Source organism: Pseudorca crassidens, chromosome 6 (genome assembly GCF_039906515.1).
Source record: "Pseudorca crassidens isolate mPseCra1 chromosome 6, mPseCra1.hap1, whole genome shotgun sequence".
In the NCBI taxonomy this organism is placed as follows: Eukaryota; Metazoa; Chordata; class Mammalia; order Artiodactyla; family Delphinidae; genus Pseudorca; species Pseudorca crassidens.
The window spans coordinates 111,860,174-111,884,537 of record NC_090301.1 but is presented as its reverse complement, the minus strand read 5'-3'; the positions used below and the strand labels follow the sequence as shown (position 1 = coordinate 111,884,537).

At 39.0% G+C, this 24,364-nt stretch overlaps 2 long non-coding RNA genes and 2 pseudogenes across 2 annotated transcripts in view; 1 reads left to right on the top strand and 3 right to left on the bottom strand.

Moving 5' to 3' along the window:
* The window catches only part of LOC137226700 (uncharacterized), a 123,357-nt gene extending 116,599 nt beyond the window's left edge, over positions 1-6,758 (top strand). Inside the window, exon 6 of the long non-coding RNA XR_010944479.1 lies at positions 5,730-6,758. This is a non-coding gene — a long non-coding RNA (uncharacterized lncRNA). The remainder of the gene's footprint in view (positions 1-5,729) is intronic.
* The window catches only part of LOC137226699 (RAD52 motif-containing protein 1-like), a 70,115-nt pseudogene that overhangs the window by 14,621 nt on the left and 31,130 nt on the right, over positions 1-24,364 (bottom strand).
* On the bottom strand, positions 480-9,442 carry LOC137226698 (RAD52 motif-containing protein 1-like; annotated as a pseudogene).
* LOC137226701 (uncharacterized) overlaps positions 17,947-24,364 on the bottom strand; it is a 47,129-nt gene continuing 40,711 nt past the window's right edge. Inside the window, exons 2-3 of the long non-coding RNA XR_010944481.1 lie at positions 18,868-18,939; positions 17,947-18,327 (exon numbers count right to left, since the gene is read on the bottom strand). This is a non-coding gene — a long non-coding RNA (uncharacterized lncRNA). The remainder of the gene's footprint in view (positions 18,328-18,867; positions 18,940-24,364) is intronic.

Here is a 24,364-nt window from a genome sequence, read left to right as displayed (position 1 = left end):
AACTGCCTGCACTAGAAGCCACAGTTGTTACCACGTGAGGAAGAGCCGTGGCAACCAAAGGCGCAGCCGGGACATAACATGCGGCGGCTCCAGGGGCAGTGACCCAGGCCACTGAGGAGCCGGAGCCACATCCTGCTTCCGAGCTGAACCGCTATGCCAGCGCTGATGCGACAGCTCACGTTAGCAACAGCGCGCCCCGCCCCCGCCTAACGTTCCACCCGTTATGACGTCTTTAGTGACGCCACCGTTATTAGCCTTGTGCCTAGATCCAATCCGCGCCACCACAGTGGGACTTTTTCCCAGATTCCCCAGGGCGCAAGCCATCCTTCCCCATGCAAAGGCGACAATTACCTCCCGCCGGGCCCTCTTCCCAGCCCCGCCCTGCGCTCCCTGGCCCCAAACAATGAGGCGGGACTGGGCTGCAGAACCGAGTGGCCGCAAACTCCAGCATCCCAGGGGTGCAGGGAGGGTGGGAAGGATTCAGACCTTCCCAAGGAAACCACACGACCTGGCATTCTGGGAAATTCAAAAGTGCTAGTCCAATTCTGGCAATCTGAACTCTTCCTCCTCAAAGCTGAAGTCTGAGAGACATTCTTGCTCCCTTTGGCCACACGGCTGACAAGAAAAGTAGCTGACCTGCAAAATGAGCACCAGTAAGGGTGGCAGGAGGGGAACACACCTTATAATTATTCGAAAATGTTGCCATTTCCTCCAAACTCTCAGGATTCACGTCTCATTATTCAAACACCACTCTGTTATTAGGGGTCACTACTGAATCAGGGATGACTCCAGAACTTCTATAGAAGGGCTTTGGGGCAGGTGAGCAATTCATTCTGGGAAACAGAGTCTAAAACCAAGTGAATGGCCCTTTACATTAGCATGGGAAAACTTCCCCCATCCCACCTTGTCTCAACAGAGCCATTAATCTAGAAAAAACTACAGTGTCACTTTCCACAGGTCTACCCTGTGTGCACACATGGAGAAGACACTTAGAATGTTAAAGTCAGCATGTTAAGTAATTTTCTTGAAATACTGGAACTAGCACACAGTTTAATTTCTTCACATTCCTTTTCATAATCTATTTAATTTTACTCCTTTTTAATTGTCTGGTACACCTTTAACACCTAAACTCCAAGAGAGAAGGAGCTTCACCTTATTTCCAGTGCCTAGAACATAATGGTTTCTAAATGGAACTGATTCCAAGATTGGCCTCATTTAGGAGTGGATCTGTTGTTATAATCAGGTTTCCAAAATCTTTAGTATCAACACGGAACCCTTTCCTCTCACATGTCATAGGAAACTAGACTTCTTAAAGCCCAAACATGGATACGTTTGAAGTTTCCTTGACTGATTTAAATTGAATTAAAATAATTATTTTGTACAGGAAAAAACTTTCAAAATTTTTCCATTTTTCAAAACATAACCACCTTTTCTTTCTCTACTTTCTTCCCTTCCAAACAAACTTTGCAACATTGGGGTGAGTTAAGTAATCAGAAATCTAGCCAAGAATTAGCTCTCAATGACATGAAACACATATTTTGCTCCTTTTAAATAAAAATCCTATATGCAGTACATTAATGTTTTCTTTCAGAAATTACATTGAAATTACTTAAGCCCTAATTCGAGGCATCCATATAACTGGTTTACAGAAAGGTTCTTTGGCAAAATATTTAACACAAGATATATATGAGATCTGGGTAATACACCTCACTGGAAAGGCATGAATAGTTTTTAAACACTGTAGCATAATCACACTTAAGACCACAGTTACTTTGTTCCCAAATCCCTGCTATTCTATTTGAGGGGAGTTCTAAAGGCCTGTGTCTTCTCCTGTGTCCACACGTAGACGTACACTGGTGGCCCTCAATCCTGCTCTCCAAACTTCAAGTAAGGGGCCAGAGCCAAGGCTCGGGACTTGGAAAAGTCCTAGAAATTCCCTGCCTCAAAAGCACTTTCAGAGTTTCACCTTTTCCTAAGGAAGACAGAACTGAATAGATACGCTGAAGTCTTCCAAATCCTGCTGGGTGTTTTGAATTATGGCTCCACTGGCTGTGTACCCCTTGAGCTTTTATCTCCACACACTTGAAATAAAGCCTGTAGTTCCTCTTCGGTTCCAGCATCTGTGACCTCTTCACAGGGTCTATATGCAACACCTGTTTTACCACTTTCTGAAATAAAGTTAACAAGGATCAGTTCAGCAGTTTTCTTGTTCTAAAACTTCCTGTATACAATGGTAGCACCCAATAATTAGACATTCTTTTGATTTCTAAAAGCAGAAAATAAGAGCATTTTCCTAGAAGTTCCCTCATCTGACACTACAGTTTTTATTATAATTATTTGTGAAAACATATATAAGAATTATCAACTTTGGTTCAAAAACTTTATGATCTTGGAAATATGACCTAAGGAATAAGGACATAGAAATTAAAAGCTGTGGAAACAAAAATATTCAATCACAATACAATTAAATAGGAAGGCATTAGGTGGGGATCAAAATGAGTTCAAACCTGGGATAGATACCACTGGACTATAATAGATACTTCCCATTAGAAGCAAGGCAAGTGCCTACTCCTTGGGACCAAACTTATACCAGATACAATGAACAAAGCTTTGGAGCAGAGAGAGAGAGCATTTGAACACTCTACTGGTAGAAACTAGCCCATGTACCGTTTGGACAATACAGCTTTCCTCAAGGCAAGCTAGAGAACCAGGCTTTTTGGTCTAAGGACTTTTGGGTACATATAAGGAGTACCTTGGCATATTAGGCACAAACAACCCAGTCATTTAGTTTGGTTCTTAAAAGTTGTTACCCAGAGTTGACAGCTGATGGAGATTCTGTCTGATAACCAGGGAAGTCAAACTTCACTGGAAGGACTACCCAGGCTGGAAGGCCAAGACCAATCCAGGGTCAACTCTTACAAGCAAATAAGGTCTCTGACAACTTAGCTAGATTTCTCAGTCTCTAAGCCTGCAGGGCTGTGAAGCAGGGGAGCAATTCTGTTCCGGGAATCTACTAATCATAATGTGTCCTTTGGGCCAGCCTGTGACATTCTCACTGCTGTATAACTCGATAGGGCACACAATCAATGCTATTCAATAGCATGACCAGTTTCAAGGCTCACAAAAACGTAGCCGATTATTATATAAGAATCATATTCACCCAATATATCAGAAATGAAGACTGAAATTAAATTGATTCCAAAAACATAATCTAATAAACTTTTCAACAAGAAAATAACAATGATAATAATAATAGTCAATATATTTTGTCTGCTTACTATGTTTCAGGCATAGTTCTAAGCTTTTCACATTCATCATCTCATTTACTCTTACAATATTCCCCATTTGGTGGTAAACTGAATTACTAACCCGATATGCAGATAAAGAAATTGCAGCTTAGAGATATTAAATACCTTCCAATGTCTCTGGCTGGAAAAACCTAAAATTGCAACAACAACAACAACAAAATCTAAGAGACAATGTTAGGACTCAAACACAGGTGTCCAAGGCTTATAAATCATTACACTATTCTGTATGATAAGCAAGCAATTGAGGAAGAAATGGATCAAACACTTTCTGTATGAACTGAGGCAAGTCATTCTACATCTAAACACTGGGGACAATAATATTTGCTGTCGTTCTTCTCTTAAATGACACAAAGAACAAATTTAAAACTGTTGCTGTGAAAGCATCTGGTGAATGAAAGAATATGTAATGTTTTAGATAACCATTATTTTCATCCAATTAACTTTTCAAATAAGTTTATTTCCTCACTGAAACTGAAGCACTTCAACGACAATCAAAAAGGTCTTACCTAAAACCACAATCAGCAGTTTCTGGATGCATCTGTCATAGCTTTCTGAATAGCAAGCTTCTGGGTTACCTTCCTTTACATAAGGAATGATAATGACCCTAAATCCAACCAAAACAGATGAATTTAAAATGCCTATATGAATAACTGATTTCTAGGTTATATGTTTAAAACTAAAAATGCATCTGTGATTCTTAGAACATTACCTTAGTGATTAAGGGCAGGAACAACACTGGGGTACGGGTGAATGTCTCTGTTGCAGGTATACCCTGGCATGGCACATTTTTACTGCTCAGATCTATTCTGGAAGTTCCTAAAATACTCCATGGCAAATGCAAACCAAGAACGTGCCACAATCTCATATTACTCACAGATTTCAAATGGACAAGCTGAGGCTACACTGCTACAGACCCTGCTCTCGTGTGCGTAAAGGGCTGGATTCATACAGTGAGGTAGATTTGGTGGTAGTGCAGATGATCTGGCCTCTCCTCAAGCATCACCCACTCAGGTGGATGGTGGAGCCTCCTCCACTCCATTCGCTAACAGCCCTGCCTCTGACTTAAAACCCTAAGGCCAAGTGCCATGGATTCTAGGAATAAACTCAGTACCAATCGGAATCCCCTTTTTAGGGATCTACATTTACTCTTTATGCTCAGGCCCTTCTATAGGAGGCAAAGGACTGAACATTTACACGAGTTTATTTCAATCTTCAGACAATGATTTTGTTGGGATAACTGAAGGCCAGAAGACACGTGTATTTGAAGGATTATTTTAGCGCAAAACAAATTATTAACCAAAGAAATACTAATAATAACTAATTTTCCCTCCTCCTAAGCTTCTTGGCAGGCAGTCAGTTCTAAAATTCTAAGTTTAAGGTGCTGTCAGGTATTGCCTAAGATAAAAACCTATACTGTCAGGCAGAAAAATTCTGCCCAGGGCTATAGTTGCTTAGCAAAGGTGATGATGTATCTGAAAAGTTGAGTTTCAGAAAGAAAGGAAAAAAGAGAAATCCCACTCCCTCACCTCCCCACACACACACATATTGGAAAACAGACCTTCCTCCAACTTATCCAAAGGTTCCTCAGCCATGCCAACTCCAGGACTCCTGCACTCGTGGAAGGTCAACACCACCTCTAAAGCACAAAAGAGCTTCAGGCTTTGCTTCTGAAGTGTGTCACAATATCTTCATTTTCCCTTTCCTCAAGGTCAGAAAGATCCTGAAGCTGTTAGGATTTTGAATTAAAGGCTAGACTTCAACATATTCTGTTGTTAGAAATAAAAACTAAACTCCAGCTATCCCAGGTAATAGTTTAGGTATGCTATCCCTTCAAAATCAAGTGGAACTTGCAAATGAATGACTAGATATGGACAACTATTTTTTATTATATACCAAACAAATACTAGAGAAAATTATGGACACCACCATCCAAGTCATTGAAATTATCACTAATTCTAGGTGGCAGGCCAATGCTCAGATACTTCCATGTGGAAGCCTCTCACATCTCTTCCCCAAAGCCCTGTTCTATTCTTCTCTCTAAAGTCTAGGAGTTCAATGTTGGAAGGAGTCTGGTTAGTCAAAGAAAGTCTACAGAGTTTACCTTGATGATCCTTTTTGACCACCCATGGAAACCAAAGTATTAATTTGCCAATTCTTGGCATCTGGAGCTGTTTAGGGCAAGCGTATTATGATGAACCGCCTTCTCTCTGGTGCCAAGACAAACCTAAAGACATAAAAGACCTAAAAATATCACAACCCTACATAGAGACTTATTTTGGATATACCTGAGACTTATCAATACCAATTTCATAGAGTGTTTGTGAAGATTAAGGAGGACATTTTAAGCAATGAGTTCACAGTGAGCCCTAAATACATGTTATTTATTATTTTTAAGTCAGTACTTTTCTGCATCATTTCCAGGGCCCCTGATTATCCAGAAGGTTCTCTGACCTCCGGTGGTGAAAGTGATGATGAAAGCATCCAAGGAGGCCCAGCAGAAGCCTATTATGGGGTTGAGGGTAAGGAAAGGAAGTGAACTGTTTTAGTCGTTTCATCCTGTAGCTCCTGCTTGAGAATATGACCTGAAGAGGAGACAAGATGGACCTGCCACTGAATTAGGACCTTAATCTGTAGCAACCCCTCCTCAAGTTATTAACCCCTGTTAGAACAGGGAATATGTATAACTCTATAAAAGTCAATAAAGCAACCAAAAGAATTAGAGATTCATCTGCATTAACATGCTTCTTTGAGAGTACAAATATATCCAGTCTTAACTCTCTAAAGAACTTACAAATTACTGTGGATTTTTTACATCACTACTTCTTTCTTAAACGTCTATTTCCATTTTGAACAGGGTGTAGTTTACAAATTTAGTCATAAAAATTCAAATAATACAAACAAAATCAAAGCATTGTTAATTCTTCATTGATTTGTTTGTGCATCCTCCTCTGTCACTAGTTTATGAGCTCCTTAAGTGCTTGAAGGAACCATATATTATTCTTTCCTTCTTACCAGAAAGAGGAATAAATCTTGGCATATAATAGAGGAGTGATGGTCTGCTGACTGAGTGAATGAATGAGTACATAAGAAAATGAAATTACTTTCTCCAACTGAAGCTGCCTGCTGGGAAGGAGAAATGAAGATTAATTTTTAAATGTTGAGTGTCGCATGGCTGGCTAGGTCCTGTACGGTGAGTCATAACGGAGCTGCCCTGGACAATTAGGAAGCTTCAGAAGGGCTCTGAGCCCCTGGGTAGTAGAGACAGTTGACATCTGGGATAACCTTGCCACAGTAGTTGCTGGCAAACCTTTCCCTTCATGCTACTGAGAAAAATTCAGATACATTACGCCTTTCCTTCATTTTATTTTAAGATGTTATTCTCTTTTCTGTATTTATAAAAAACACAGGGGATAAAAGATAGGAAGATACCTGTCAATGAATAAAAGACCACATAATTGGAACTTCCGTGCTGGTACAGTGGTTAACATTCCGTTATCCCAATGCAGGGGGCCCAGGTTCGATCCCCGGTCAGGGAACTAGGTCTCACATGCATGTTGCAACTAAGAGTTCGCACACCACATTTAAGGAGCCTTCAAGCCAAAACTAAAGGAGCCTGCCTGCTGCAACTGGGGAGCCCACATGCCACAACTGGCGAGCCCTTGAGCCGCAACTAAGGAGCCCACCTGCTGCAACTGAGACCCGGTGCAAGCAAGCAAATAAATAAATAAATAAAATTGAAAAAGAACGCATAAGTAAAGTAGGGAAAAATTTCGGGGCTGTGGGTAGTAAACTAAAGCTCTGCATTAAATATAGAAATCTAATACGAACGCCCGTTCCTCTCAACTATATAGTGACTTGGAGAACATTTTCTTCATTACTCTATCAGTGACGGGCTTTATGCTGTGAAAATCTCACAACCTACACTTATGGAATGGTCTTAATGTCCAATATAAGAAAAGAACTCATTACTCACAACTGATACCAAGTAACTGTTTCATAATCTTTCCAGGACCATCTGTAATATCTGAGTGGTATGTGAAATGGTCGCAGGGTCCGCAAATTAAAGAATGTCTGACACAAAATCATTTCAATCTCAGGGAATACAGCCAGGATTGAAGAGGGTGTTAAACAGGGTACAGAAGTGGGAGGCAGTGTACATGGAGTCCCATCTGAGGAGAGTTCTCAGATTCAATAAAGGTGAAATCAGTGAGTAAAGAAATATGGGTGAGAAGAGGCAGCAAGGTCAGTAGGAAGTAGCCAGAGCAAGAAGCCAATCAGCGAAGAAACACAATTATAAAGGGAAAGGTCTGGGAAACCTAAGCCTCACTCACGTATTCAGAGGAATTGAAAAGGTCCTTAACATAATGAAATGTTAATTCTGGGGAAGTAAAATTGGATGGCATGTTGATATGTAATAAGGTTTCTACAATGCATTAAAGAATATTTAACCATTTTCTGGAATCTGAAGTGAGTTCTTAATAGGCAGTTTGAGAGTGATGATGATGATGAAGCCTCCTTTATCTTACATCTGACAAAAGTTTATCAAGCTCGGGACTTCCCTGTTGGCACACTGGTTAAGAGTCTGGGTGCCAATGCAGGTGACACGGGTTTGATCCTTGTCCGGGAAGATGCCACATGCCGTAGAGCAACTAAGCCCGTGTGCCACAACTACTGAGCCTGTGCTCTAGAGCCCGTGAGGCACAACTACTGAAGCCCGCGTGCCTAGAACCCATGCTCCGCAACAAGAGAAGCCGTTGCGATAAGAAGCCCACGCACCGCAACGAAGAGCAAACTCCGCGCGCCGCAAATAGAGAAAGCCGGCGCGCAGCAACAAGACCCAATGCAGCCAGAAATAATTAATTATTAAAAATTTGTCACCCTCACACACTTAAAATCCACATAAATGTATATATAAGGAAGATTCTTGTGAAGATTTCTTAAATTAAGGGGCAGCATAAAATGACGTGGGGTTTAACATCAGTTAAGTTATGGTTTGCCCTCTAGTTTCCACATTTACTGTCATGAACCTTAAGTAAGTCACTTAACCATCCTGAGTTCGAGTTTCTTCACCTAAAACAAAAGAAAGAAACAACTGGGGAACTGGGGGATCAGTGGAGCAGTGCATCTGAGAGCATTCTGTACACCACAGTGCTGTACAAACGCTGGCCGGTTTTGTTTTGTTTTTTCCCCCTGGGATCTTAGTTTCCAGACCAGGGATTGAACCCGGGCCCTCAGCAGTGGAAGTGCAGAGTCCTAACCACTGGACCGCCAGGGAATTCCCGATGGTCTATTAGTTTTAAATTCAGCACTTCATCCCAGTAGAGCGAGGAATTCCACATTTGGACCCACCTTCACTGGAGATGTGTGAAAAAGCTGCTTCTGGTCGCACGCCTTTTGGGCTCTGTGGGCATCCCTTGCTGAATAAAACTTGATGATGGCATAGAACCCAGGACCACCCACTGCTGCATTTGGGAAGACTGGGACCGAATACAGAACGCAAAACTGTGAGAAGACTGTGAACAGAGAATGCTTCAGGGTGGTCCTACGCTAAGTAAGTGCAGGAAATTTCAGGCCAAGGAAACCAAACCGCCCATTCCCTTATATTCCCCCAGCCTTTCGCCACAGGCAACTGTGGTGAGCCTGCTACTCCAAATACTTCTCATTTCATGAACAAGTTTCCCTCTGAAATCCTAAGTTTCGAGAAATATTAGGAGGCAATGCCGTCTGTTGGGAACTATCTCTCAAAAATCTATGGGGGTGAGCTGACTGCTCAGGTCGTCTCTAGAACTAAGATTCCTCTCAGCGGAGACCACAGGCAGATGAGGTGCTGAAGCAGTACCCCGGGGCGCCCAGTTACTGGGGCGCGGGGCGGCTTCCTCCACCCAGCCCTCCGCTCCAACTCGTCTCACTTGCAAGGCCTCCGCCGTGGGTCCAGAGCTCAGCTCCCACACCAGCAAGGTTTTGTCACCCCCGATGGGAACCGCAAAAAGTACCAACTGCACCATCCCACCGTCACCGCACGTGCGCTGCTCGGGGCGCAAGCGGACTACGCTTGCGCACGTGCACCCGCGCTTTTTAAATACTTAGTGCGAATAAATCTAATATATAGAAAAATAGTTGAAAGGCCCTGAGTGTTTTGTAGATAGAAAAGCTTGAGATTCAGAGCAAGCTCAGAGCTGGACAGTCTAAGAATAAACTAGCTCTCCATTCCATTAGGAGGGCTAGGTAGCAGCTTCTGGTTATGGAACCAGAAACTCTCAGGCTCCAAATAGGACATAAAACAGCATCACTTGTACTCTTTATAAAATTGCGGAAACAAACAAAATAAACAAAAATATATTTACACTTGTCCTATAAGACAAAGGGTACTTGAGACCTAATGTATATAAAATCAGTTTACAAACTGTGAGGCACTATATCAATAAGTTCTCATTTGCAGAGGGCACAGCATAGGATATGAGGCCAGTAATGTTAATTCCCTTCCCCCATCCATTCCTTTCTCATGTTCCTTTATGTATGCGGATCAGTTACATTATTAAGCTAACAATGTAACTGAGCTGCTATTAGCTTAATAATGTAACCAAGAATCTGATGTTTAGCAAGGGGTAGTTCTTAGAAACTTAGGGAGCTGGAACTCTGAATGTATGAATTAAAATAATGCAATTACATCATGAATTTTAAAATTTATCATCATTGATTAAAAATTAAAATATTAAATTAAAAATTAAAAAAAAATTAAAAATTAAAAATTGATTTTCCCGCAACTGAGACTCACCACAACGTGTGACGTCTGTCAGGCATTCACTGTCACAACACAGCTTGACTGTCTTACAGACAACCTCAATAATATTTTTAAATTGGCAGAGGCAGCACGCCATACGGCTAGGTAAGATCCTATAAATGGAAACACAGGTAATTAAATTCGTGGTAAAAGAGATACTTGAGTAGGTAGAAGAGGTAGGCCAAGGCCACCACAGACCAGTGCAAAAAGGAGTTCTTGGGGCATATGGACTGGAGAACTGAATAGGGACTGGTTGGACAATTGCTGCTCTTGACTGTTGTAAATAAATATAGAGGAGGAGAGAGGTGCCCAACAGAAGGATTAGAATGGCAGTAGATATGGTATGCCTAGAAAAAAGGGAATAGGGATTAGAATTGGGTGACACTGATCTGTAGTATAAATCCGAAGTATCTCCTTCCAACCCGAAAGCCTCACTTTGGGTTGAGAGTACACAGGAAGAAGGCAGACTTCTAAGAAGAGTCTGAATAAGGCCGCACCTTCTGGAACCCCTTTCTCAGTTCCTATTTGTGAGTAGTAATATATTAGAAATTATTCTAGTAATAAAAAAGCATCTTGTGGTTAAACAATAACAGAGGTCACTTTGGCCAAATATGGACAAAAGGAACATTCCAAAGAATAACATTATCATTATAATAAGGTATAACATAGTTAATTTTTTAAAAAAGCACATGAGTTCATAATGATACTCAAATGAAAATTGGGGAACTCTTCTTTATAGAATAATGTCAGCTAATAAATGCACAAGGAATGATAGAATTAGGAAAGTGTCATTTTGCATCTATCAATGTAATAATCGATTCAGACAAGGATTATCATTGATGCACAGTTGGGTGAAGAGTTGTTTGAAAGTAGGATCTTCACTGATCCCATACTATCACCCCACGTATTATTTTCCAATTACCAAGGGGAAAATAACTTTACAATGGAGATATATGGAAGATACCACCTTAATCAAGTGATCAGACTTAGCATTGGGCCACCTGAAGTGCTGAAGTATGAAGAATACATCACCTATATAGTATTCTTCCCCCAAAAATTTACTTTGAATCTAATGAGGAAACAGACAAAACCAGATTCTGGGGCAATTTACAAGACAACTGGCTTAGACTCTTCAAAACTCCCAATGTCATACAAGACCAAGAAAAAAAAATAGCAGGGAAAATACTGTAGATTAAAGGAAACAAAGACAAGACATGCAATGCCTAATCTTATTTGGACACTGTATCAAAGCAAAACACACTTAAAGAATGTTATTGGATTCTGGCCAAGATGAAGTAACAAGGACCAATTTAACCTTGCACCTGAAGCAATGAAAAACTAAGACAGAACATATGAAAAAACAGTTTTCAAGAAACTGGACCTCGGGCAATAAAGTTCAGTAATCTCCATGAGATGGGAAATAAATGAAGTGATGCCTATAATTGCCCTAATTTACTTCTCTGAGAGAGTTTCCAGGTCATGGTACAGGGAAGAGAAGTCCAGGCAGAGACTGGTGGACTCCATGACTGAGGCAATGGAGCTGACAGTCTGGGAAAACCAAGGTAACTAGAGTTCAAAAAGCAGAGCATCAGAGACAAAAGAAGTGCACAGACAAAGAACTCTGGAGATATGCAGAGGGATCTCTTGAGAATTCAACGAAGTATTTGTCAGTACATTTGTGTGAGGAATTACTTGATGCCAGGAAAAGGACCACATGGAAGGATTAATAATAAGAATAACTGGATACCACACAGTGTTGTAGGAATAGTACCTGTTCCTACAAGTCAGACTGGAAAACCTCATGATACTCAGAAAGGACTTGTCTCAGTAGTTGCAAATAATGAGCTCCAGACTAAAGGCTACTTGGACTCCTACCCAACGAATCTTAAAAGCTAGACCTAAAAGAATAAAATTGTTTTGAGTAACTTAATTTCACCCAAAACAAATCCCAAGCATTTTACAGGAATATAAATATATATAGCACACAAGAAACTAAAACTCACAATATCAGGGATCATATGAAGTATTGCCAAGCATGCAAAGAAGTAGGAAAATATGCCCCATAGTGAGGGGAAAAGGCAATCAATCAAAACTAACCCATAATCTATACAGATGTTAGAATTGGCAGAAAAGAACATTTTAAAAGTTATTATACCTGAAGTAAAGTTATTATAACTGTATTTCATATGTTAAAAAACCTAGACTAAAAACTGAAAATGTTAAGTACAGGCATGGAAAAGGTAAAAGAGACCAAAATTGAGCTTCTAGAGATTAAAAGCAATGTCTAAATGAAAAAGAGACTGAACGAGGTTAATGGCTGATTAGACACTGCAGAAGAAAGGGTCACTGAACATTAAGGCATAGTAATAGAATCTATCCAAAATGAAACAAAAAGAGTAACAAAACAAAACAACAACAAAACTTAGTAGAGCATCAGTGAGCTGTGCAACAACTTCAAGTGGCCTAATACATGTGTACTTAGAGTCCATGAAGGAGAGGAGAAATACAAAAATTTGAAGAAATAATAGCCAAAATGTTTCCAAAATGGTAAACACTATAAAGCCACAAAGTCAAGAAGATCAATGAACTTTAAGCATAAGAAACATGGACCAAACTACACCAAGGCACGAAAAATAATCAAATTGCTCAAAACCAGCAATAAATAGAAAAATTTAAAAGCAGCCAGAGGAATAAACTATACACTACATACAGAGGAACAAAGATAACAATGACAGCAGAATTTTTGTTAGAAACAATGTAAATGAGAACACAGCGAAATAACATCTTTAAAGTAGTGAATTGAATTCTATCAAGCTAGAATTCTATACCCAAATCTGTCAAAACAAAAGCAAAATAAAGACTGTCTCAGACATACAAAAGCTGAAAGAATTCATTACTAGTAGACTTTCACTTTAAGAAATGTTCAAAGAAGTATTTTCAGGCAGAAGGAAAATGACACCAGATTGGAATATGGATCTACACAAAAGATTAAGAATACGGGAATAGGGACTTCCCTGGTTGTCCAGTGTTCAAAAATCTGCCTGCCAATGCGGGGGACACGGGTTTGATCCCTGTTCCGGGAAGATCCCACATGCCGCAGAGCAACTAAGCCTGTACGTCACAACTACTGAGCATGCACTCTAGAGCCTGTGTGCCACAACTACTGAAGTCCATGCACCTAGAGCCTGGGCTCTGCAACAAGAGAAGACGTCCAGTGAGAAGCCGGTGCACCGCAATGAAGACTAGGCCCTGCTCGCCACAACTGGAGAAAGCCCAGGCGAAGCAACAAAGACCCAATGCTGCAAAAAAATAAATTAGAAAAATACTTTAAAAAATTTTTAAAGGATTTTAGTCATTCAATATATGTCTCTGAACACAATAGTAATAAATTAGAAATTAACAAATCTGTAAAAGCTCCAAATATTTGGAAACTAAACAACACACTTCTGAGTAACTTTGTGGTCAAAGAAGAAATCAAAAGGGAAATCAGAAACTATTTTGAATTCACTGAAAGTGAAAACACAACATGTCAACATGTGGGATATTGCTAACGCTGTACTCAGCTTCCTCAAGTTCCACCTTAATCTGGGAAAACGAGAGCAAATTAATCACAGAGTAAGAGAAGAAAGAACACAATAAAGATCAAAGTAGAAATAAATAAAATGGAAAACAAAAAAATACTATAGATATTAAAAGCATAATAAGAGAATATATAGAATACGCCAATAAATTCAAGATGAAATGGACAAATTCCTTGAAATGCAAGCACTACTAAAGCTTTTCAAGAATATAGATATTAGGGCTTCCCTGGTGGCGCAGTGTTTGAGAGTCCGCCTGCCGATGCAAGGGACACAGGTTCATGCCCCGGTCTGTGAAGATCCCACGTGTCGCGGAGTGGCTAGGTCCATGAGCCATGGCCCTTGTGCTCCGCAACGGGAGAGGCCACAACAGTGTGAGGCCCACGTACCGCAAAAAAAAAAAAAAAAAAAAAATTATTTCCCTATGTAACTACAATACTGTTAACACACAGTATTGAAGAAATTAAATTCCTGCACAATAATATTACCTAATAAAGAGTTGCTATTCAAATTTCCCCAATTGTCTCTCTCATATAATATCATTTCTTTGAACAGCTTTTTGAGGTATAATTGACATACAGTAATCTGTGTTCACACACACACATACATACACACCATGAAGACATCACCAAAATCAAAATGTCCATCACCTCAGAAAGCTTCTTAACGTTTCTTCGTAATTATTGCTTCCGATCGTTCCTTGCCCTTTCCAATCGCCATGCAACCATTGATCTGCTTTGTTTGCATTTTCTAGAATTTTATGTAAATGGAATCATGCAGTGTATACTTTTTTCTAACTGGCTTCTAAGCTCAGCATGATTATTTTAATCTTCATCCATATTGTTGTATATATCAGTAATTCATTTCTGTTTATTGCTGAATAGTATTCCATTATATGGATGTACCCCAATTTATCTATTCACCATTGATGGACATGTGAGTGTTTCAGTCTTTGTCTATTACAGATAAAGTTGCTATGAATATTTGTGTACAAGTCTTTATATGGATGTATACTTCCATTTCTCTTGGGTAAATATCTGCAAGTAGAATGGCTGGATCATTGGTAAGTGTATGTTTAAGTTTTTAAAAAATACCTATTTTCCATAGTGGTTTGATCATTTTACATCTCTACCAGCAGTATATGAGAGTTGCATCTTCTTCACATTGCGGCCAACACTTGCTATGCTCAGTATTTTTAATTTTAGATAGTTTAATACGTGTGTAATTTTTTCTTGCTCTAGCATCCCTAATGATTAATCTTGTCAAACATCTTTTCCTATGCTTATTTTCCATATGTATATCTTTGAATCTTTTATCTATATTTTTCTGGAGTTTTGAGAGTTCTTTATATATTCTTGAAATTAGTCCTTTATCCAATATGTAAGTTGCTAAGTATTTTCTCCCATTCTGGGACTCATCTTTTCATTCTCTCAGTAGTGTCTTTTGCAGGGCAGAAATTCTTAATTTTGATGGTAGCTAATTTATCTATTTTCTTCTTTTATGGATTATGCTTTTGGTGTTGTATGTAAGAAATCTTGCCTAACTCAAGGTCATAAAATTTTTCACCTGTTTTGCTCTAGAGGTTTTATAGTTTTATGTTTTACATTTAGATCTTCAAACCAATTTGAGTTCATTTCTGTATATGGTTTGGATGGAAGTTTTTTTTTTTTTTGGTACCTGGATATTCAATTCTTCCAGCATCATTTGTTGAAAACACTATCGTTTCTCCTCTCAAATGCCTTTGGACCTGAAAGTCAGTTGTCCACATCTCTCTACTTCTGAACTTTCTATTCTGTTCCTTTGATGTTTTTGTCTATCTTTACACTACTATCACAATGTCTTCAAAGTGTAGCTTCATAAGCCTTGAAATCAGTTACTGTTAGTTCTTCAACTTTGTTCTTTTTCAACGTTGTTTTAGTTATTCTAAATTTTATTTCCATATAAAATTTAGAATTAGCTTGTCTATTTCTATAGAAAAGCCTACTGGGATTTTGATCTATAAATCAATTTGGGGAGAATTGATATCTTATCAATTTTGAATCTTCAGATCCATGAATACATTATATCTCTCCATTTATTTAGGTCTTCCTTAATTTCCCCCAGCAATATTTTACAGTTTTCAGTGTGCAAGTCTTACATCTTTTGTCAGATTTATTCTAAGTATTTTATATGTTTGATTCTGTTATAAGTAGTATTTTAAAACTTTGCTCTCTGATTGTTTGTTGAGATAAATTAATCTTTTCGTATGTTGATCTTGTACCCTGCAAACTTGATAAACTCATTTATGAGTTCCAGTAGCAATTTTGTATATTCTATCAGGTTTTCTACATAATCATGTTATCTGCAAAGATAGTTTTACTTCTTCCTTTCCATTCTGAATATCTCTTTTCTTTTTGTTGCCCTATTGCACTGGCTAGAACCTTCACTGCAATGTCAAATAGAAGTAATGAGAGCAGACATCCTTGCTTTTGTCCTGATCCTGGAGAGAAAGTACTTTGTCCTTCAGCATTAAATATGATGTTAGGTTTTTTGTAGAAGTCATTTATCAAGTTGAGGAAGTCTCCTTCCATTCCTAATCTACTGAGGGCTGTTTTTTTCTTTAATCAGGAATGGATGTTAGATTCTTTCATTCTCTTCCTGCATCTATTGCAATGATTATGTCATTTTTCCCTTCTTTTCTTTTTTTAATTTATTTATTTTTGGCTGCTTTGGGTCTTCATTGTTGCATGCAGGCTTTCTCTAGTTGTGTCGAGCAGGGACTACTCTTCATTGCAGTATGCAGGCTTCTCATTGCGGTGGCTTCTCTTGTTGCAGGGCACGGACTCCAGGTGAATGGGCTTCACTAGTTGTGGCACATGGGCTCAGTAGTTGTGGCTCACAGGCTCTAGAGCGCAGGTTCATTAGTAGTGGTGCATGGGCTTAGTTGCTCCGTGGCATGTGGGATCTTCTCGGACCAGGGCTGAAACCCATGTCCCCTGCAGTGGGAGGTGGATTCTTAACCACTGCCCCACCACAGATGTCCTGATTTTTCTTTTTTATTGTACTAAGTTGGGTAAATTGATTTTCAAATATTAAACCAACCTTTCATGCTTGAGATAAACCCAATTGGTCATGATGTATCATCTTTCTATATAATACTGGATTTGATATGCTAAAGTTTTGTTAAGAATTTTTGCCTCTGTGTTCATGAGAGATATTGGTCTATAGTTTTCTTGTAATGTCATTGTCTAATCTTGATACGGTGAAAGTTGGCTTTATAAATAAGTTGGGAAATATTCCCTTCTCTTCAACTTTCTGGTAGGGTTTGTGTAGAATTGACATTATTTCATTCCTTAAATGTTCGGTAGAATTTATCAGTAAAGCCACCTGGACTTGAAGCTTTCTTTGTTGGAAGGTTTTAAACTGCACATCCAATTTCTTTAGTAGCTTTATTCTTTTTTTTTTTGCGGTACGCAGGCCTCTCACTGTTGTGGCCTGTCCCCATTGCGGAGCACAGGCTCCGGACACGCAGGCTCAACAGCCATGGCTAACGGCCCTAGCCCGAGATGGAACTACACACCTACTAGAAAGGCTGAATTTTTTTAAAAAAACAAATATAATGATCAGGTGACGACATGGAGAAACAAACTGCAACTCTCATAGACTGCTAGTGGGAAACCAAATTGGCACAGGCACTTTAGAAAACAGTTTAGCAGTTTCTTAAAAAGTTAAATATGGGGGCTTCCCTGGTGGCACAGGGGTTGAGAGTCCGCCTGCCGATGCAGGGGCCACGGGTTCGTGCCCTGGTCCGGGAAGATCCCACATGCCGCAGAGCGGCTGGGCCCGTGAGCCATGGCTGCTGAACCTGAGCATCTGGAGCCTGTGCTCTGCAACGGGAGAGCCCACAGTGGTGAGAAGCCCGCGTACCCCCCACCAAAAAAAAAAAAAAAAAAAAAGTTAAATATGCACTTAGCATATGATGAAGCAATCCCACCCTTAGATATTTTACCCCAAAGAAATGAAAACTTATGCTGGCACAAAACATATGTTCACACACACATGTGAGTGTTTTCAGAGGCTTTGTTCATAATAGCCAAAGAAATAGAAAAAACTCGAATGTTTATCAAATGATGAATGTGTAAAACAAATTGTGTATCCACACAACTAGAATACTGCTCAGCAATAAAAAGGAATGAACTACTGACAGGTGGAACAAAACAGATGAATCTCCAAAGAGACTGGTAAGTGAAAGAAGCCAAAAACAAAAGGCTACATACCACATGATTTCAGTTATAAGATATTCTGGAAAAGGCAACATTATACGGACAAAAATCAGATTGTTGGTTGCCAGGGGCTGGTAGTGGGAGATGGATGGATAGACTACAAAGGGACATGAGGGGTCTTTTGGGAGTTCAGAAGTTTTCTTGACCTCAAATGTGGTGGTGCCTACAGAATTATACATTTGTAAAAACACATCACAATGCATATTTATAAATAGTGAATTCTGTGAAATGAAAATTATACATAAATAAACCTGACTTAAGAAAATAATAAAAGAAAACTAAAAAAAAACAATTGAGTGAAAATAAATGTAAGAAAAATCAATTTACAGTTTTTCCAATTCAAGGGTCATCATGAGGATGCTTTCAATAGTTGTGACACTTGTGTTGTTCCCATGTCTCTGAAGGAGAAGCCCAAACATGCATGATATAAAACCCAAAGACAAAAATTCTAAACATAAAAAGATACTTAACATGTGATTACTTCAATTCTGGCTTCTTACTTGCCATAGATGATAATTCCAAAAAGCTCTTATTGAAGAAATTTAAACTTGCATCATCAAATTAATGACCATGGTGCTGAACAGCACAATCATTTTTTGTTATCCTAACTTTTCATTTTCAATTGCATCTACCTCTTTGATCACTCTTTTTTAAAAAATAACGTATCCCTTATTCCTTTTTGCTCTCTGGGATAAATAATATTCCTACATGCATCTACATCTTCATAACTATATGTGTTCTTCAACACTGTTCTCATTCTCTGCTGCCTGTCTTACCCATATATATTCTTTCTTAACCCTTTGTTTGCCAGTAAGTCTTATTTTCAGTAACCCAGTTAAAATCTAAATTATGACTTTTCAGCCAAAGTACTCAATCTTTGACGAAAGCAAAAAGAGGAGAAATTATCTCATGAGCCATGAAACTGTTGCAATACTTACAAATATTTTAATGCTGGCAATTTAAAAAGATAAGAATCTTTAACTGTTGTCAAAGGATTACGATTGAGAATTCTGAAAAATGGAATGGAATTAAAATGATCTGCATTTTCAATTACTTCCATGAAAGCTTATATTCATTTTTTTTGGTATGGAACTTGAAGGTTAAAAAAAAATCATTGGGCTTCCCTGGTGGTGCAGTAGTTGAGAGTCCGCCTGCCGATGCAGAAGACGCAGGTTTATGCCCCGGTCCGGGAAGATCCCACATGCCGCGGAGCGGCTGGGCCCGTAAGCCATGGCCGCTGAGCCTGCGTGTCCGGCTCCTGTGCTTCGCAACGGGAGAGGCCACAGCAGTGAGAGGCCCGTATACCGCAAAAAAAAAAAAAAAAAAATCATTTTCTGTCTTTACCCATAAATCACTCTAAGAATCTGTAAAACACTCTTTCATTGGGAACTACCCAGGTCTCTAAATGATAAAGTGGAGAAGAAAAACAGACAAAAAAATAGAAAAAAAGTAGCTAGCAAAGAAAAAATATGCCAAAGAACTTTTCAGGTTAAAAACCCAAGAAGTGACTATGCTGGTAGGAAGCCCTTGCTCTGTAGGAAAGTACTATTTCTAGTGTCCTCCATAATTCAAGGTGTTTTTCTTTTATCTCTACAAATTTTTTTAAATTTCATGATTTAAACTACACAAAGACAAAAATAGGGCTAATTCCTTGGTTCTGGAGCCAAAGAAGGAGAGATAAATCCAAGAGGAACTGGTGAAAGCCATACTCCCATCACATAGTACCATGTGTATTCTTCTATCATAGCCTTTGTTACTGTGTATGTAATCACCTGTTTACTTGTCCGTCCCCTAGATTGTCAGCAGCTTGAGAGCAGGGACCACACATTATTATTCCTGTGCCTGACACAGTGCCTAATATTTACTAGGTATTTAATAAAGAGTTGCTGAATAAATAAATAACATTTTGTTTATATATCAATAAAATAAACAAATAAATTTTGGGGAACAAAATTTTATTCCAAAATGCTGGAATAGATTTTCTTCTTTCTTTCTTTCTTTTTTTTTTCTTAGTTCTTTAAAACAAATAGGGGAAAAAAGACCAAAAGAAACAGGAAGAAAGAAAAGAATATCTAACTTTAGGTTAACTCTACTCAAGAATTATTAGCGTATTTTTTAAGAATATTATAAAGATAATTATCAAAACTAACATCTTTTGGGTTGCCAGGCATCTGTGATCAGCATTTAACAGTCAATCCTCACGGTAACCTTATGTGATAGATATATTACCCCATTGTACAAATGAGGAAACTGAGGCCCAGAGAAGTTACATAACTTGTCCTAAGTCATCAAGCTAGTAAGAAGCAGAGCTGGAATTTGAACTCAGTTCTGACTGTAAAGCCTGTGTTTAACCTGAATGAAAAAAAAAGTGGGGGTGTGTTAAACATCTGTTAATCTAACTTAATTTTCAGAGCACTAAATATAGAAATACCTTTTCAATCTTCATCTACCCATCTGGGAAAGACTCTATGAGAATTATAATTTCTCTTTTTATTTAGTATTTATCTTTTTATTTATTTTTTTCTTAATCATCTCCCATGACAAATATTTAATTAGCCTATGGTCATTGTGACTTTAGAGATTTTAAAAAATATTGCAGGAAAATCAGTAAAAATGATGGAGGAAGGACATCTGAAAATGCATCCCTCCATCGAAGCAACAATACCAGTAACAACAACAACAAAACTGGCAAAAATGGTCAGAATCAACTTCTTCTGAACTCTGGAAATTTAACCAACAGGATTACTGCACACTGGGGAGCAATTTATTCAAGGAAAACAAACTAATTTCTGTAAGAACAATGAGATCTGTGTTGCTTGAACTTGTCCTTGACCTTTGCTCTCCATGCCAGTGGTAGCCTTGAAAAACAGCCCACATCCCTGGTACCAGAAGGAGCAGCATGGACTGGGAGGGCCTTCAAAGCCTCATTCCCAAAGAACTGTCATTGTTTTACATGTCTGGTGGTCCCCTGGAAGACATCACTTGAAAGGCTTGCCTTTGACCTGACTGAGAGCTGTCTAGTGAGAAAAGCCGTTCCTCAGGTTGCATTTCTGGAAAACATTTTCAAGCAAATATTTTAACATGGCGGTTGCATGAGGCAATGGATAACAGTTTGGGGCAATAAACAGCCCAATCGAAAAGCTTAAAAAGAAAAGCTGAGGAATGAGATGTCCACAGAGACTTTGAAATGTGCCAATATATTCCTGGGAAACTGGAAGACCACAAGACATATTCCTGGGAATCTAGGAAAATAACTGTTAGCATTAATAAAAGAATTCATCAAGGGTGTAGGATATAAGATCAATATTATTTCTACACACCAGCAATGAGTAATCCAAAAATGAAAATAAGAAAACAATTCCATGTGTAACAGCATCAAAAGAAATAAAATACTTAGGGAAAAATTTAACCAAGTAAGTGCAAAATTCACACTGAAAAGTACAAAACTGTTGAAAGAAATTGAAGAAGATCTAAATAAATATAAAGACATGCTGGATTCATGGACTGGAAGCTAATCTTATTTAAATGTCACTAATGCCCTAATCGACTTATGGTTCCATTGCAATTCCTATCAAAATCCCAGCTGATTTCTTTCCAGAAATTGCCAAGCTAATTCTAAAATTCATATGGCAATTCAAGGAAACAGAATAACCAAAACAATGTTGGTAAAGAACAAAGTGGGGGACTCACACATCCTGGTTTCAATACTCAGTTCAAAGCTACTGCAATCACAGTGTGGTACTGGAACAGACATGTATATCAATGGAACAGAACAGACATGTATATCAAGAACAGACATGTATATCAATGGAACAGAACTGACAGTATGGAAATGAACCCTCATATATATGGTCTATTGATTTTCAACAAGCGTGCCAAAACAATTCAATGTGGAAAGAACAGTCTTTTCAAATGACGCTGGACCAACTGTACATCCACACACAAAATAATGAAGCTGGACTCCTACACTTCACACCATATATGAAAATGAACTCCCAATGGATCAAATATCCAAATGTAAGAGCTAAGGCTATAAAACTCTTAGAAGAAAACACAGGAGTAAATCTTTATGACCTTGCATTAGACAATAATTTCTTAGATATGATTCCAGAAGTACCAACAACCAAAGGAAAAACAGATGAGTTGTATTTTATAAAAATTAAAAAGTTTGGCCTTCAAAGGACACTATCAAGCAACTGAAAAAACATACAGAATGGGAGAAAATGCTACAGTTGAGAAGAATAAGAGGCAGTTGGGAGAAGAAAAGCATAGTAGTTGCTAGGTGTGACAATCTCAAAATTTTGAACTATTACAAATAAAACAGCCACCCTGAATCACCCCAAAGGGCAGACCCAAGTTATTTTTCTTTTTAGCATTAATGCTTTTCTAAATCTGAGAAGCTGCCAGGATTCTAGTACATAGCAAAAAGTGATGACAGCACACTGAAGTGTGTAAACTTTTGTGTGTACATAGCTATCAAAAGGAAACCAACGCTAGCTGACTGGGGGAGCGTTAGGGCAACTCTGTGACCGCAGCTCAATTTGCCTTCATAGTGTGGCCACACCTCCCTTACTGATATTCTCAACAATGGGGTAAATAATTCAATAGGGATAAGGCTTTGATTTGCCCCTTATTCTCTCTTAGTGCTTATGTCCTTGGTACCATACTATTATTACTTTTTTTTTTTTTTTTTTTTTTTGCGGTACGCGGTCCTCTCACTGTTGTGGCCTCTCCCGCTGCAGAGCACAGGCTCCGGACGCGCAGGCCCAGTGGCCATGGCCCACGGGACCGGCCTCTCCGCGGCATGAGGGATCCTCCCGGACCGGGGCACAAACCTGCGTCCCCCGCATCGGCAGGCGGACTCTCAACCACTGCACCACCAGGGAAGCCCTTGGTACCATATTAATGTACCACAGAGAAAGAAGCATGTGAATGTGCTCTGTCTGGTTAAGTTATATAGCCTTTCTACATTGTGGAGTCCTACAGTTTCTAAAATCATGGAGCTTGTATTGTTAGAATCAATGAAATGACTAAAAGAATTTTTAAAAATAAGCCATCAGTCTGGACCTTCATAGGTGAATGAAGGAGAAACACTTTAAAGTCAGAAAAAAAGTATACTTAACATTTAGGATTGTCAACCATTGCTGGTTTTCCATAATATATTTCATTCCTGATTTTATGTGAAAGAGATATGATTACTACCAACATTCAAAAAGTGGTACTTTATTAATAAGCTCTTGGCTCATTTTTGAGGTTGATTTCCCATATAAAATAGACTACTACACTGCTAACTACTTCACCTGATGTTTGTCAATAACATAGAGGCTTCATTCAAGAAACCTACTGACTTATAATTAGCTGCCACCCGGTGATGAATCAAGGTATTGTGGGGCCTGAAGCTCATCTACTTTGGAAAATCCTGTGTAATAAAAACATGCAAAATTATGAATACAAAAATCGCTAGGACCCCTCTCAAGACCTTGGAAGGGACCTCTGCAAGTGAGGACCCCTGAAGCCTAAGCTGCATTGAATTCATGATAAATCCGCCTAAGCTGGGGCCCTTTTCCAAACTTACTTAATGCAGGAAACTTATAAACACCCCAGTAATATGTCATTATAGGTAATAAAATGACTTAACTCGAGGGTGGCATGTTCCCTTGGTGGCTAGCCTTTGGAAAGAGATGCAATAAAGGTTATATCTCACCATGGCAAATGTTTCCTGAAGCAAATTAGCTGTGTCTATTAGAAAGACTTAGCCCAAAACAAAGACTTACTATACTGTGACAATCTTTTTTTTTTTTTTTTTTTTTTTCTGTACGTGGGCCTCTCACTGTTGAGGCCTCTACCATTGCGGAGTACAGGCTCCGGACATACAGGCTCAGCGGCCATGGCTCACGGGCCTAGCCGCTCAGTGGCATGTGGGATCTTCCCGGAACGGGGCACGAACCCGTGTCCCCTACGTCGGAAGGCGGACTGCCAAACACTGCGCCACCAGAGAAGCCCTGTGACAATCTTTTGAAAGTAACTGTGAACAAGTTTTAGCAGTACTAATTTATTTACAACAGCAGATAGATCTGATTCTTTCACTACCTTTTTCTGTCACTTAAGAGGAACACAAATTCAAAAGGAACAACTTGGTGCCTCTTCCATTACAAATCTTTTCTAACCTACCACTCATTTTCTACTTCATCACCCCCGTCCCTCACCTTGTTACCCTGCTGCATAGATGCTCGAATAGCTCTCATATATGTTTTCCCATCAACATCCAACTTTCTCCTTCCAGTATGAAAATTTCTTGGGGACAAAGTCCTTGCCCTATGCGTCTTTGTAACCCCAGCTGTAACTGTAACTTAGTACAGTGCTGACACACAGTGGCCAGGTACTCAGTGAATGTTTTTGAATGAATTCATTAATTTTTAAACTGTGATTTATTTA